Here is a 12804-nt window from a genome sequence, read left to right as displayed (position 1 = left end):
GAGTTATTTGTAAATGTATTTGCAATATAATGTAGTTTTGTATTTCCCTTTTATGTGTGTTCTGACTCTTGCAACAGTATAGAAGAATTAGGGGAAGATTTATCAAAATGTGAGATTAGAGCTTGCAACAGAAAAACTCACGTACTTTCTATTCATTCATATGGGGTTTTTAGAATTGTATTTATCAAATGGTGAACTCCATTGATAAATATGATTCTTAAAACTCCATAGGAATGAATAGAAAGTGAATGAGTTTTAATGTGGCGAGTTCTAGGGGCCCATTTACTTAGCTCGAGTGAATTAATTGAGTAAAAATAGTTCGAATTTGGAATGGTCGAATATGGCTACTTCGACCATCGAATGGGCTACTTCGACTATGACCTTCGTCTTCGAATTGAACGATACTAACTAAAAATCGTTTGACTATTCGACCATCCGATAGAAAAATTCTTCGACCCCCTAGTTCGCCACCTAAAACCTACCGAGGCCAATGTTAGCCTATGGGGAAGGTCCCCATAGGCTTCCTAACAATTTTCTGATCGAAGGAATATCTTTCGATCGATGGATTAAAATCCTTCTAATCGTTCGATCCTAAGGATTTAATCGTTCGATCGAAGGATTATTCCTTCGATCGTAGGAATAGCGGTAAATCCTTCGACTTCGATATTCAAAGTCGAAGGATTTTACTTTGACGGTCGAATATCGAGGGTTAATTAACCTAGGTAAATGTGCCCCCTAATCTGAAATTTTGATAAATCTGACCCCTAATGTCTCTTCCAGGTCGTTGTTAATCAGTGGGCTTCTACTACATTGTTTCAGGATTCAGAACCAGTAGTGCAGAGTATATTAATAGCCGGACAGATGAAGCAAAAATATATACAAATAATGTGTATTAGAACATTACCTAAAATTACTTTTAAAAATGATGTTTAACACATGGGTCCCTAGTGTGATATCTGCTTTGTGTAATAGAAAGTCAGCCAAATGGCTGTGACTGGAAACATCACCTTTGAGTGTGACACTGCTACATGTTTTTTACCCTTAGGGAGAATAGAAGTTGTGTAGAATTTACTTTCTGCAGAAACTGTTGAGCCCCCATCATTGTCTATGTGCATGCCACAATCACAATTTGACTTCTTTTTCATGTTCTTTGAGCCCATCAGCAGATGAAGAATATGACAGAGGATAAATATTTGTTGAATTTTTTTGTGTACAGAGGCTAAGTGCCTTATGTTTTAAATCTTTTGGCATTCGTTTCTTAACTGTCTGATTATTTATTGGGGGTGTGCGCAATGTGGCTAGCCTAGTTTAGTAGAATGTAATTGCCCATCCCAAAATGAGTTTATCCATATCAGGGAAACCGTTTTATATCTCAAATAATGTTAAATGACATGGATGGAAAGAGTTATAAGATATTTTAATATTAGGTTTGAGCTCCACAGGTGTAAAAGCTGAAAAGATTCACCCCTGGCGCCACCCATACAGAAGAAAGGGATATGCCCACAAAACTCAACTTTTTGACCTGAAAATGCTCTAGAACACACAGAAGCTTTTGTGCTGGCTGAAATCTGCCCTTGTTTTGTCATTGCTTGTGGCTGTTTTCAAGAATATAAGTGAAAAGGGCAAACATTTTTAAATTGGATATTTTTTCCAAGGATTGTTTCACCTTTCATAAACGCAACTTCTTTAAATAAAAAAAAAGGGGGGGGCAGTTTTATGTGCCATATTTTTGTAAACTTGTGTTTCTTGAGCACTTTAAATTGAATTAGTTACAGTATGTCGGCAAAAGCCATTGGGTACTTCTTGTAAGGTTTACAATGGGGAACCGCTGTAACTGAGATAGCCGCTGTATGGGGAGTGGATATGGTGGAAGCCCAGGGATGTACCCATAGGTGAGGCAAAGACATAATGATAGAAGATTTAATGGCAGCCAGAACACAGAAAACAAAAGGCAGGATAATCGGGGTATCCACAAGGTGAGGAAAAAATGGGGAGCACAGGAACTTTGAGGTACTCACTCAGGAACAAAGTAAAAGGTATTCAGGAACAAGGTATTCAAAGACAAGGTTTTCAAGAATCAAGGTTTTCAAGAATCAAGGTTTTCAGGTTGGCAGGTCAAACAGAAACAAACAAAATACATTCAATGACTCAGCCCAGAGCAAAGCAGAGGGCGGGTTTATAAAGGGTAGAAGATGGGGAATAGGGAACACATGAGGGTAATGAGAAGGGAGGAGACAAACTGGGAACAGGCAAATTCAGGAACAACAATGAAGAAGTTCAGGATCAGCCCCAAGAGTGTCAAGAACAGCACAAACAAGAGTTCGAGTCCCGGCCTGATCCGGACACTTATAATCTTTTACACAAATGTAGAAGTACTTAGTGTTTAAAAACTGCAGCGTGGTATGCAACTTGGTGGAATCTTCAAATATGAACCTGTTTGCTTTAAGGAATATATAAAGCACATTTCGTTGGGGTGTGCCAAATTTTGTTTCCTCCTCCCTGTCCTGAGAAAACTGCACCAGCTTGTGGGTAAAACTGTAAACGCTGGCATTTTACTTTCCGTTTTTCCCGTGTCTTCGGTGTCCCTAGTGCAGATTCTTGTTTGTGCATTTGCAGTACAGTAAACACAGAGAGTTGCTTCACACGTTGGGTCACCAGTGCTTAAAATTAAAACCTGTTTCAGTGGGGCTGCCTAAAATTTTGGCACCCCCCCATTAAAATTATTTTACATGTCCTTAAAAATGTTACATGGCACTAAGTGTTAAGAGGCAGAAATTTGCTTTAAACAAAGTTGTATTATCCCCTTTTGGGAACTTCCCCCCACCTTTCTGCTCCTGTTCCCAAAATAATAATTTGAACTGTAGGGACAGTAGATTTTTTTCCACTGTTTTGCATTAATGATCCCTGGATCAGTATCCCATTGAAGAAGGAAGTTGCCAACCTTCTCTTGTAGTAGCTACTCGAGGCAATATGTCCAGAATCTGACTGGACTGAATGAACTTTCATTACTATACTTTGTACTCCGTCCCTTCCTTGCTTATTTGCATATTGTTAATCATATTGCCAGTAAATACAAGTAATGTTATGTTAGGATTAGAAATGGACAGGACATGGCTCTTTCATTATTGCAAAATTGTTTTGTTTTAACGGCAAGAGCACACGAGGAAGTTTGCAAAAGATATTCATCCTATTGAACGTTGAAAATCCATTTGCAGTCAGCACTCTGATTCGCCTGATCAATACATCAGAGGTAGGGTTTTTAAAATGAGTATTCTGCAACATCTTGCATACTGGTTTTACATTTTTATTTGTCACGTTCAGGGACTGCAAAGCAGTGTTTTGTGTTTTTAAATAATCCTCGATGTAAAGCAGAAATCACAAAATGTGCAAAAGTAAACCTTAATTTACTTTATTCAGACTCCTGCAGTATTAGGGCAGTGTTTGGTGATGGGTTTACACAATGAGCCATTTTAAACCATCAAGATTACCTTCTCCACCAGCAGGAAAAAAAAAACACGATACCTGGGCCGTATTGAGTGCTTTCCTGTTGGTGGAGAAAATCGTGTGTGTAATCTTAGCCTAAAGCTCTGGATGTAAACTGTAAATATGGCAGGAATTTAAAGGAGAAGGAAAGGCAATTGAAGGTGCCAAAAGTTAAGCACCCCAAGTGATTGTATTTATTTACCTGACACCCGGCCCAGGGTTCTTCCAGAGAGCACCACGATGAAGGGCGGGATGCCTGTATGGCAAACACCCTTTCATTGCCAGGCTGCTTCCTGGGTTGCGTAGGCTTATAAACCTGTTTTTTAGCAAAGTCCTGCTTTTGTACTTCAGTCAATATTTTCTGTAGACTTACAAGGCAATTTAGTAGGCTTGGCTTGTCTAAAACATTCTACACTAGGTAGATTAACTTTAAAGGAGAAGGAAAGTCAAAAATAAACTTTAGCTCTAAGTGTTGCCAATGAAGAGAGCATATCTTTAACACCAAACATTCCCTCATTAGTTTCTTCCTCAATATTAGGACTGCAATAGTTTAAAATAAAAATGTAAACATGTATATAAAATCATACCCAGTTTGCAGTCTGAAAATCACTCTGAATAGGGCACACGCATGCGCAATACTTAGCAGCAGTGCCCTGCGCATGCACACTAGAATCTGATGTGTTCCCTGTGTAGCGATGATGTTGCAGTCACGTGATGGAGCCGTACATCATCGCTGACCTCTGTGCCCTCGCCTTATTCATTCTAGCTACCATCGCGATCCTGCTTCCCCGCTGCTAAGACACTCAGTACAGCTTTGAAGCTCCTGCGCTCGTCGCTCTGGTTTTAGTTTACAGCCCGTCAGCGAGCGAGTGCTGGAGCTGAGAAGCTAAGCTGTAATTTAAAGATGAAAAGCAATCCAATGAACAGGTGTCTGACTGAGGTATGCAGTAATTAATTAAAAATGAAATTAAAAATGAAAATACGCATACCTAAGATATGTAAGATGACATCACAGGGTCACAAAATATGCGCATTAGCGAGGGAGTGCAGGGCTGGAAAGTGATGCGCCTATTTGAAAATGGCAGCGCCAAACTTTACATAGCAGCAAAACTGCGAGACACTGGTGCCCAAAAACTATTATGAAATTACAGTTTTTAATCCGGCGTTTCAGGAGCGGGCCTGATGTTGCACAAAATGGGGTAGGTTATACATTTTTTGTTTCCTTCTCCTTTAAGTTCTGGTTCATCTTTTTTACTATTATAATTTCTAGCATTTTGCTCACCAACTACTCGCTCCAAACTGAGCTTTTAACAATTTGATTTGCAATTTGAATGATCAGCCCCTGCTTTTCTGAAGGTTGTAACCACACTTTCTGCCTCTCTCAGCTTTTGTTTGAGCTGTTCATTCTCCATGCAAACCTGCTTGTATTCTGTAGTAATGTGCTGGTTGCTAACTGTAATAGCAGCAGCATTTCCTACTGAATCTACTAACACATTTAAACAATTATCTTTTTCTTCCAGGTTCCCTTTTTGCATAGATAAAATTGTATACTGCTCTGCTATCCAACAGGCAGCATAAACCAGTGCACCTTTACCCTTTGACATACACAGAGATTTGTCATGAATTGCCCTGGCCACATAATCTTGAGCCTTAGCCCATGGATCTGGAGATCCTTGCATACATTTAACAAACTGTCCTGAGCATTTGACCATGGCCATCTTTTTAGCTAAAACCTCCATGATTATTTTAACAACAAAACAATCAATTCATTTACTACACAATATTACACACTTATAAATATGGATTAAATGCCATGCATTGCACTCCTGCCTGGCTCGCCACTGTCAGTTTATAGTATATATTGATAATAATATAATCCGCAACCCTCTTACTAGAATCTGGTTCTTTTGAGCAAGCAGACAATGAATCCACACCAATGAGCGTATATTAAAGTGATATATTGTAAAATAAATCAATGAATTGTTACACATAAATGATTACACTTAGACTAAACAATGATTACAATATTTACAGTTACACATTATACAAGTCTACATTTTTGTTACCACAATAGCAATGGAATAGAGGTTAGCATCATCATGGCTTCCCCTCTGGCCTGCATTCCTCACATGTTGTCTTGTCCCAGGCTCCTCCGGCTTCTCCAGTTTCCCAGCTGCCTCCTTCCTCTTCTCTCAGCTCCCTTCTGTCCAGGGTTCTTTAATCCTGTGTTCTCACCTGCCCCCCAAAGCAAACCTCCCAACTAATAAGATGCCGAGAAAAACCCTCAGCTTGCCTACATCGTGTTGAGCAAGTTTTTGCATAGAAAATCAGTTTTATAGCTCATGTAGAAACCAGCTACAATTCCAAGACAAGGGTGTGAAGTGGAATGTAAGCTTCCTGGAAGACAAATTGATATGTAACATTCCCAATAATGGCATACCCAAAATGAATATTTCTTACAGCAGTGTGCAGCGTTCACATCCGTCAGTCATGTCGGAAACGTAGTTTATGCCTGCGATTTTTCTGACTCAGGTAGGCAAGTAACATGTCCAAATTGAGGCCTGAACCTCTCCCATTGACTTTTATACATGAACTCAACAGGTATTAATTGGTGAATAGTCGAATTCGAGTTCTTATGACAGATCTCGAAATTTGAATTCAAACTTGAATCGAGTTTGGATAATTCACAATTTGAATTTGAGAGTTTTGACCTTAAAATATGAATTTGAATTTTCAATTCGACCCTTAATAAATCTGCCCCTAGTTGTACAAATACGTTCTTACAAATTTGATTCCAACCTGCGATGCTATTTATGATTCAGAGTTGCAATATTTATTTACTCGGCTCATTTGCTACAATACTATCTGCTCATTTGCCCTCCTCATGACAGGTGAAATTTAGTTAGGAATGTAGGACACAGTGGCAGAACTACCGGGGGAGCAGGGGGTGCGAGCGGGCCAGGGCCTGCACCCCCTCAGGGCCCCCGCCTGGCAGCCCGCACACCGCTGAAAATGGGGCCGTACGGAGGGGGCGGGGCCCGGCTGCGCGACACGCACCAGGGCCCGCCCCCGTCTAGTGACGCTACTGGCAGGGTAGTAAATAATGTTTTGTTTTCTTTTTTTAGTGTTTTTAAAGGGACTTTGCTTGTAATCTAAAATAACGGGAGCCAGCAATTTAACTGGTCTAGATTTTCCACTTGTTCCACATGTTCACTTTAATTAGTTTTACATATTATCATATAATTAAATATATTCTATTCCTATGTACATATAAGGCATATCCACCATTAACATTTACTCTGCAGGCCTGGATTTGTGGAAAGGCCCAGGCCTAGGGCGGCAAGATTTTAGGGGGCGGCATGCTGCCCATCCACACCCACATTGGTTCAGAAACACTGGAGATCCGCGGGAGATACATACTTTTTTTTAAAATTTCCTGTGCGCCAATCCCCATTGCTCTAGTCCCAATGATGAAAATTTGCACGACTAAAAGGGAGGGACAGGGGTGATGAACAGTAGTGGGCTTAGGGGCACCTGCTATGTAAATCCGGCCCTGTTAGTCTGTTGACACATAGTACAATGAAACTTGCCCACTGCCTCCAACGTCCACCTTAAAAATTATTAATATATGGTGGTTTTACTTCACAGCATTAAGAATGATTGTGTTCCGTTATTGTAATGGGGCTTGACTAAGCCCCATTAGCATAATGGAACTGAAATAACTGCATAATGAATCATCAAGAAATGCAGATATTAAAAAAAAATACCTTTACTAAAAATGAATTAACTGCCTTCATGTTAGAAGCAAGGACAAGTGAGCATTAACCCATATTGCAAGCTGAATAGAACTTGAGTAAAGGTGTTTAGATGTTTTAAAAGATATATTTATCGTAAGACCAAGCTTATCTTTAAAGAATCAATAATTGTTTGATATGTCCATCAACTAAAATGACCATTTCAAATGATATTATTTAGTTGAAGTCCAGGAAAACTGTGGGTAGCTGTCTGCCTGGCCCTGCAAACAATTGGACAATACATACATTTCACTGTGACTGATGAAAATCTTCTAACCTGTCCGATCTATTTTCCGACCAATGTCGGATGAAAAATCGCTGGAGGCACCATCCACTAACCTCACGATAATTTGACGGATTTGTCGGAACGCTTTAAAATCCGCCATTAAGGAGAGAATAATCTTAATGTCTATGGTGAGCTTATATTGCACCCAATTTGGGCCTCCATCAGTGGGGTGCTGGGGATCAGAGATTTTATAGGCACCAGCAATAGGAATGCAAACTCCCATGAGAAATGCACTGCACAACAGAACACTGGGCAAGTGGTACAAAGTCACAAAGGTACAACTTTTGCCCAACAATGACACTGGACATTCCCAACACAATGGAACAGACCGCTGATGTTTGGCAAGATAGAGCTATAGAGTAGTGATTAGAAGTGCTGAGATTGGTTATAATACTGTTTGTATTTAAGGGACTACGGTGCCTTGTTGCTACAAAAAATTCCTTATAGATTAGAAGCATTCTACATTGCTAATTCATTTGTGTTTTGTAAACACTGAAGTTTTATTGCATTTCGCACTGTTCTTTGTAACTTTGTTTTTCCCATGGAAATTTTGTCTGCTATATATCCATTTGGGGGTCTCTGTGCGCCTCATAGTTTGGTATATTTATTTATATTGGGCATGAAACAGTTCAGTTCAGACCCCCTTGCATTTATATTTTGGATGTTTTATGCTGATGTGCTATAAAATGTGGGGCATATAATGAGCTAAAATGCAAGCTTTGTGACGATTTTCACAAAATTTCAGAAAAATCGATACGTTTAGCATAGCTTTGCAGTTAAATGATTTGCAGTAGAAATACAGTTAGGCCCATAAATATTTGGACAGATATAACTTTTTTCTAATTTTGGTTCTGTACATCACCACAATAAATTTTAAATGAAACAACTCAGATGCAGTTGAACTGCAGACTCACATTTTTATGCAATCTTTTTGTTCAACCCACTGAATTAAAGCTGAAAGTCTGCAGTTCAATTGCACCTGAGTTGTTTCATTTAATGTACAAAACCAAAATTAGAAAATAGTTGTCTCTGTCCAAATATTTATGGGCTTAACTGTACGTATTGACCCACAAATATATATATTTGTTTGTGCTTTTACCTGGCCAAAAATGCAGTAAATGTGTTGATTATTCAGTAGCTGAAATGGCTTCTGGGACAAGTTGTATGCTCTTACTTCATTTTAGGGCCTTTAGTATCAGATACTTTGTTCAGTGGACCCCTGGCATTCATATTTAGTTTTTGCTCTTGATACCTAATGCTTTTGGGAGATAAGATAGAAAGTGAGGCATTTTTCAGGTATTTGATCAAAACTTTCGTATTCGAAAGGAGACCTCTGCTACTCGAATGCTGGCTGGTCTTAAAGTGAGAGAACCAGGGCGAAAATTCTGGCTAGGCAAGGGAACCATAACGTGCTACAGGAGGCACGGGAATAGGGCAAAGCGTTGTTGTAGAACAGGCCGGGGTCAAAACCAATCCGTAAATGCAGTGCAAAGTCAGGATCTGAAAGAGTACTCAAATACAGGCAAATGTCGCTACAGGCAGCAGACTAGGAGAGGTCAGGGACAGACGGGAAAATTAGACAAGAAGCACACTGAAGAACTATCTGAAAATAGACCTATGTTGGGCAATGAAGTTAGGTTATGGTGCCTTTAACTATTTGAATTTTGAACCAAGAAAAACATGGCGTGACGAATAATCCCCTAATTGCACTACCTTTTATGTCACTAACGGCTCTTGACAAACCAGATGCATCAGGCAGAAGAGGAGGAGGTGGGCGTCCCTGTGGTGAGTGCAGTGGGCATCCCTGCTGTCCCAATAAAACACTTAGGGGCTGATTCACTAAGGGTCGAATATCGAGGGTTAATTAACCCTCGATATTCGACTGGGAATTGAAATCTTTCGAATATCGAAGTCGAAGGATTTAGCGCAAATAGTGCGATCGTACGATCGAAGGATTATTCCTTCGATCAAACGATTAAATCCTTCAAAACAAACGATTCGAAGGATTTAAATCCAACGATCGAAGAAATATCCTTCGATCAAAAAAAGTTAGCCAAGCCTATGGGGACCTTCCCCATAGGCTAACATTGACTTCGGTAGCTTTTAGATGGCGAACTAGGGGGTCGAAGATTTTTTTAAAGAGACAGTACTTCGACTATCGAATGATTGTCCTTCGATTCGAAGTCGAAGGTCGAAGTAGCCCATTCGATGGTCGAAGTAGCCCAAAAATACTTCGAAATTCGAAGTTTTTTTACTTCGAATCCTTCACTCGAAGTTAGTGAATCGCCCCCCCGGGTGTTCTCAAGCAGTATTTTTAGTTTTTAAAAAAAACTTCATTGATATGAAGAGAAATACAATGATTACAACACAGGGAGATAATGATGCTCTACATGTAAGTTGACTGGAAACTCTACAGTTCTGAAAAAAAAAAAATATTTTCTGGGTAATAAATGAGGAGGACTAAAATGCAGTAATACAGTATAGTAGAGATAATGTCTCTAGCCCTGATTCAAGAAGTCTATTCCCAGGGCAGTGATTATGTTTCTAGAGATTTATCAATAGCTACAACTGTACATCCTTCTATGCGGAAGTATGTATAAATATTATGATATTAAGATTTATTTTGCCAAATAAACACATCCTATTTATCATGCTGTGTAAAATTGCGTATACTTTAAAAGCAGTGTAAAATATATGAAGAATTTATGGGTCTATGGAAAAAAATTCCATAAAAATCAGAATAAAGAAACAGTGATGAATGATTACCAGAAATATATGCATAAAAAATTTACACCACAAATTGAGCCTCATAATTATGTTGTTTTTAAAAGGCCATGTCTACAGGTCATACAGTGATATAAGGTGCATTTGATCATCTTTCTTTTTTTTTTAATATAGTTTGATTTATAGGCCCCTGCATGAAATAAAGTTCCCACACAAACAAATTAATCAAAAAGGTTCATCACACACTTAAAATAACAAAGCAGTGCAGTTCATACAGTTCAAATAACTTGTGCAAACATATGTTGCAAGCTTCAAAAATGGCAATAAATAGCATAATGATATTGGTGCTAAATATGTAAATAACAGATGAGCAAATATGTTTGGTCAGAAGGCAATATATTCAAGGCCCCGGGATATTCAGGGCGACCCCTGGCTGCCAATATATGTGCAGTAACACCACTCTTTTCATTAAATATCAGCGTTGATTACAACTTAATGAATAATATTCTATGTAGTCTCCAAGTCCTCTACTTTGTGTCCTCAAAAGAGCATATGGAGAGCACAAAGGACCATACTTCTCTTAAAGGAAAGGGAAAGCTACGGGGGCATTTCATTGCCAATAGATTAGCCACATTAGTGCAAGCTAGAATGCTATATTTATTCTGTAGAATGTTTTATCATACCTGAATAAACAGCTCTAGAAGATCTATGTTTGTTTAGGATAGCAGCTGCCATATTAGCTTGGTGTGACATCACTTCCTGGCTGAGTCTCTCCCTGCCCACTTTTAGCTCTGGACTTAGATTACAGCAGAGAAGGGAGGGGGAAGGAAGAAGAGCAAACTGAGCATGCTCACGCCCAGGGCAAGGAGGTTTAAGCTGAAAACAGAGTCTGATACAGAAGCCCATGTGTACACAATAGAAGGAAACAAATGTGGAGTTTCTTTTGACACAGGACTCAGAGCAGCACTATTTTGAGGGTTTACTTGTATATGTAGGTGGATTTATATATGAATAACCAATCATTTTATCTTTTAATTTAGCTCTGAAGAAAGATCCTGAGAAGCAACTTGGCGCAATAGCAACATTCGAGAACACCCATTATGTCATTCCATCGATTGGGTGAACCTAGAAAAGGGGAACTTACCACCTCCTTGAAAGCCAGAAGCAGTTAGTACATGTCTGCAGTATGTAATGAAAAAAAAACACTGCTTATTCTTTAGACTCCACACTGTGCTTATCCACCAGTACCACTGTTCTTCTACTAGAAGTGTAGGATCTATTACCCACACTGCCCAGCAAACTGATTGTATTTTTAAGAAAGTATTTTTTATGAATAATCAAATACAGTAGAAACCCCATTTTACGTTTTTTAATGGGTCCAGAAAAATGTTAAAATGAGTGAAATGTGTTAAAGCAACTAATTCTTTACACAAAGCACAGGAGTCCATTTTACTTGGAAATGCAATACAGAGTTTTAGTGTGTTAATGACGAGGGTTAAGCAGTGCAATAGAAATATTACACTATGGGTCGGCATGTGCAAGCAATAAGTGATTTATGCTCAGCTGTATAAAATTCAATCTAACTGGACTATTTGCAGGCTGATCCGTGGCTAATTATGCATCTGGATAATATTCTAACCTCTTAATATCTATAATAATAACATTTAGAGAGGGCAAATTCACACTTTAGGGAGCACCAGGACAAAATGTTGGTGTAAAATCCAGGTAAACATTCCCAAAAGTAAAATTTAGAGATATACTGAATCCAGGATTCAGTTCATGATTTGGCCAAATCCAGACCATCCTAAGCAGAATTCGGCCAAATTCATGAACAAATCAAATCCCAAAGAGCCTGGACAAATCAATTCCCAATCTTACAAAGTCTTATGCATCTAAGACTCATTTAAGGATGGCATGCTTTAAAGGACCCAATTTAGTGTTGCATATCGACATGATTTATTAAAGTTACTTGCACCATTCTGCTCTGATGAATACTGGTCATGTACATGTCAGTGCAGACTTGCACCAAGCATGTTGCAGGCTCATGCCGTTTGACATTTGCTGCCAGTGTCGGACTGGGACACCAGGGGCCCACCCAAAAACCTTAGACCAGGGGCCCACCAAGAAAATTTAGACCAGGGGCCCACTGTCAGTACTATTATTCTTCATCTCCTAGCTCAACCTCTATTTATAGTTTTACATACTATAATCTATTATTCCATCTATTTAGCCTCTTTGTTCTAATAGAAATAGGGAATGGCCTTGAAATAGATCAAATGTTTAGCAGTACAAGGGCCCACTGACACCTTGGCCCACCGGGAGTTTTCCTGGTATCCCTGTGGGCCAGTCCGACACTTTATGCTGCATCAGAAGTGTAGCAATCTATGCTCCAAAATTGTTATCAATCGATTGCTCACAGTTGATGAGAATGTAAACATGTAATAGCTGCTGCTGCTTTAGAGTGCTGTAAAACAGAAAGTAATTGACATGTTACACACACACAGCACTATGTTCAGA

The sequence above is a fragment of the Xenopus laevis genome, chromosome 1S (assembly GCF_017654675.1).
Source record: "Xenopus laevis strain J_2021 chromosome 1S, Xenopus_laevis_v10.1, whole genome shotgun sequence".
In the NCBI taxonomy this organism is placed as follows: Eukaryota; Metazoa; Chordata; class Amphibia; order Anura; family Pipidae; genus Xenopus; species Xenopus laevis.
Note: the sequence above shows the minus strand (reverse complement) of the source record.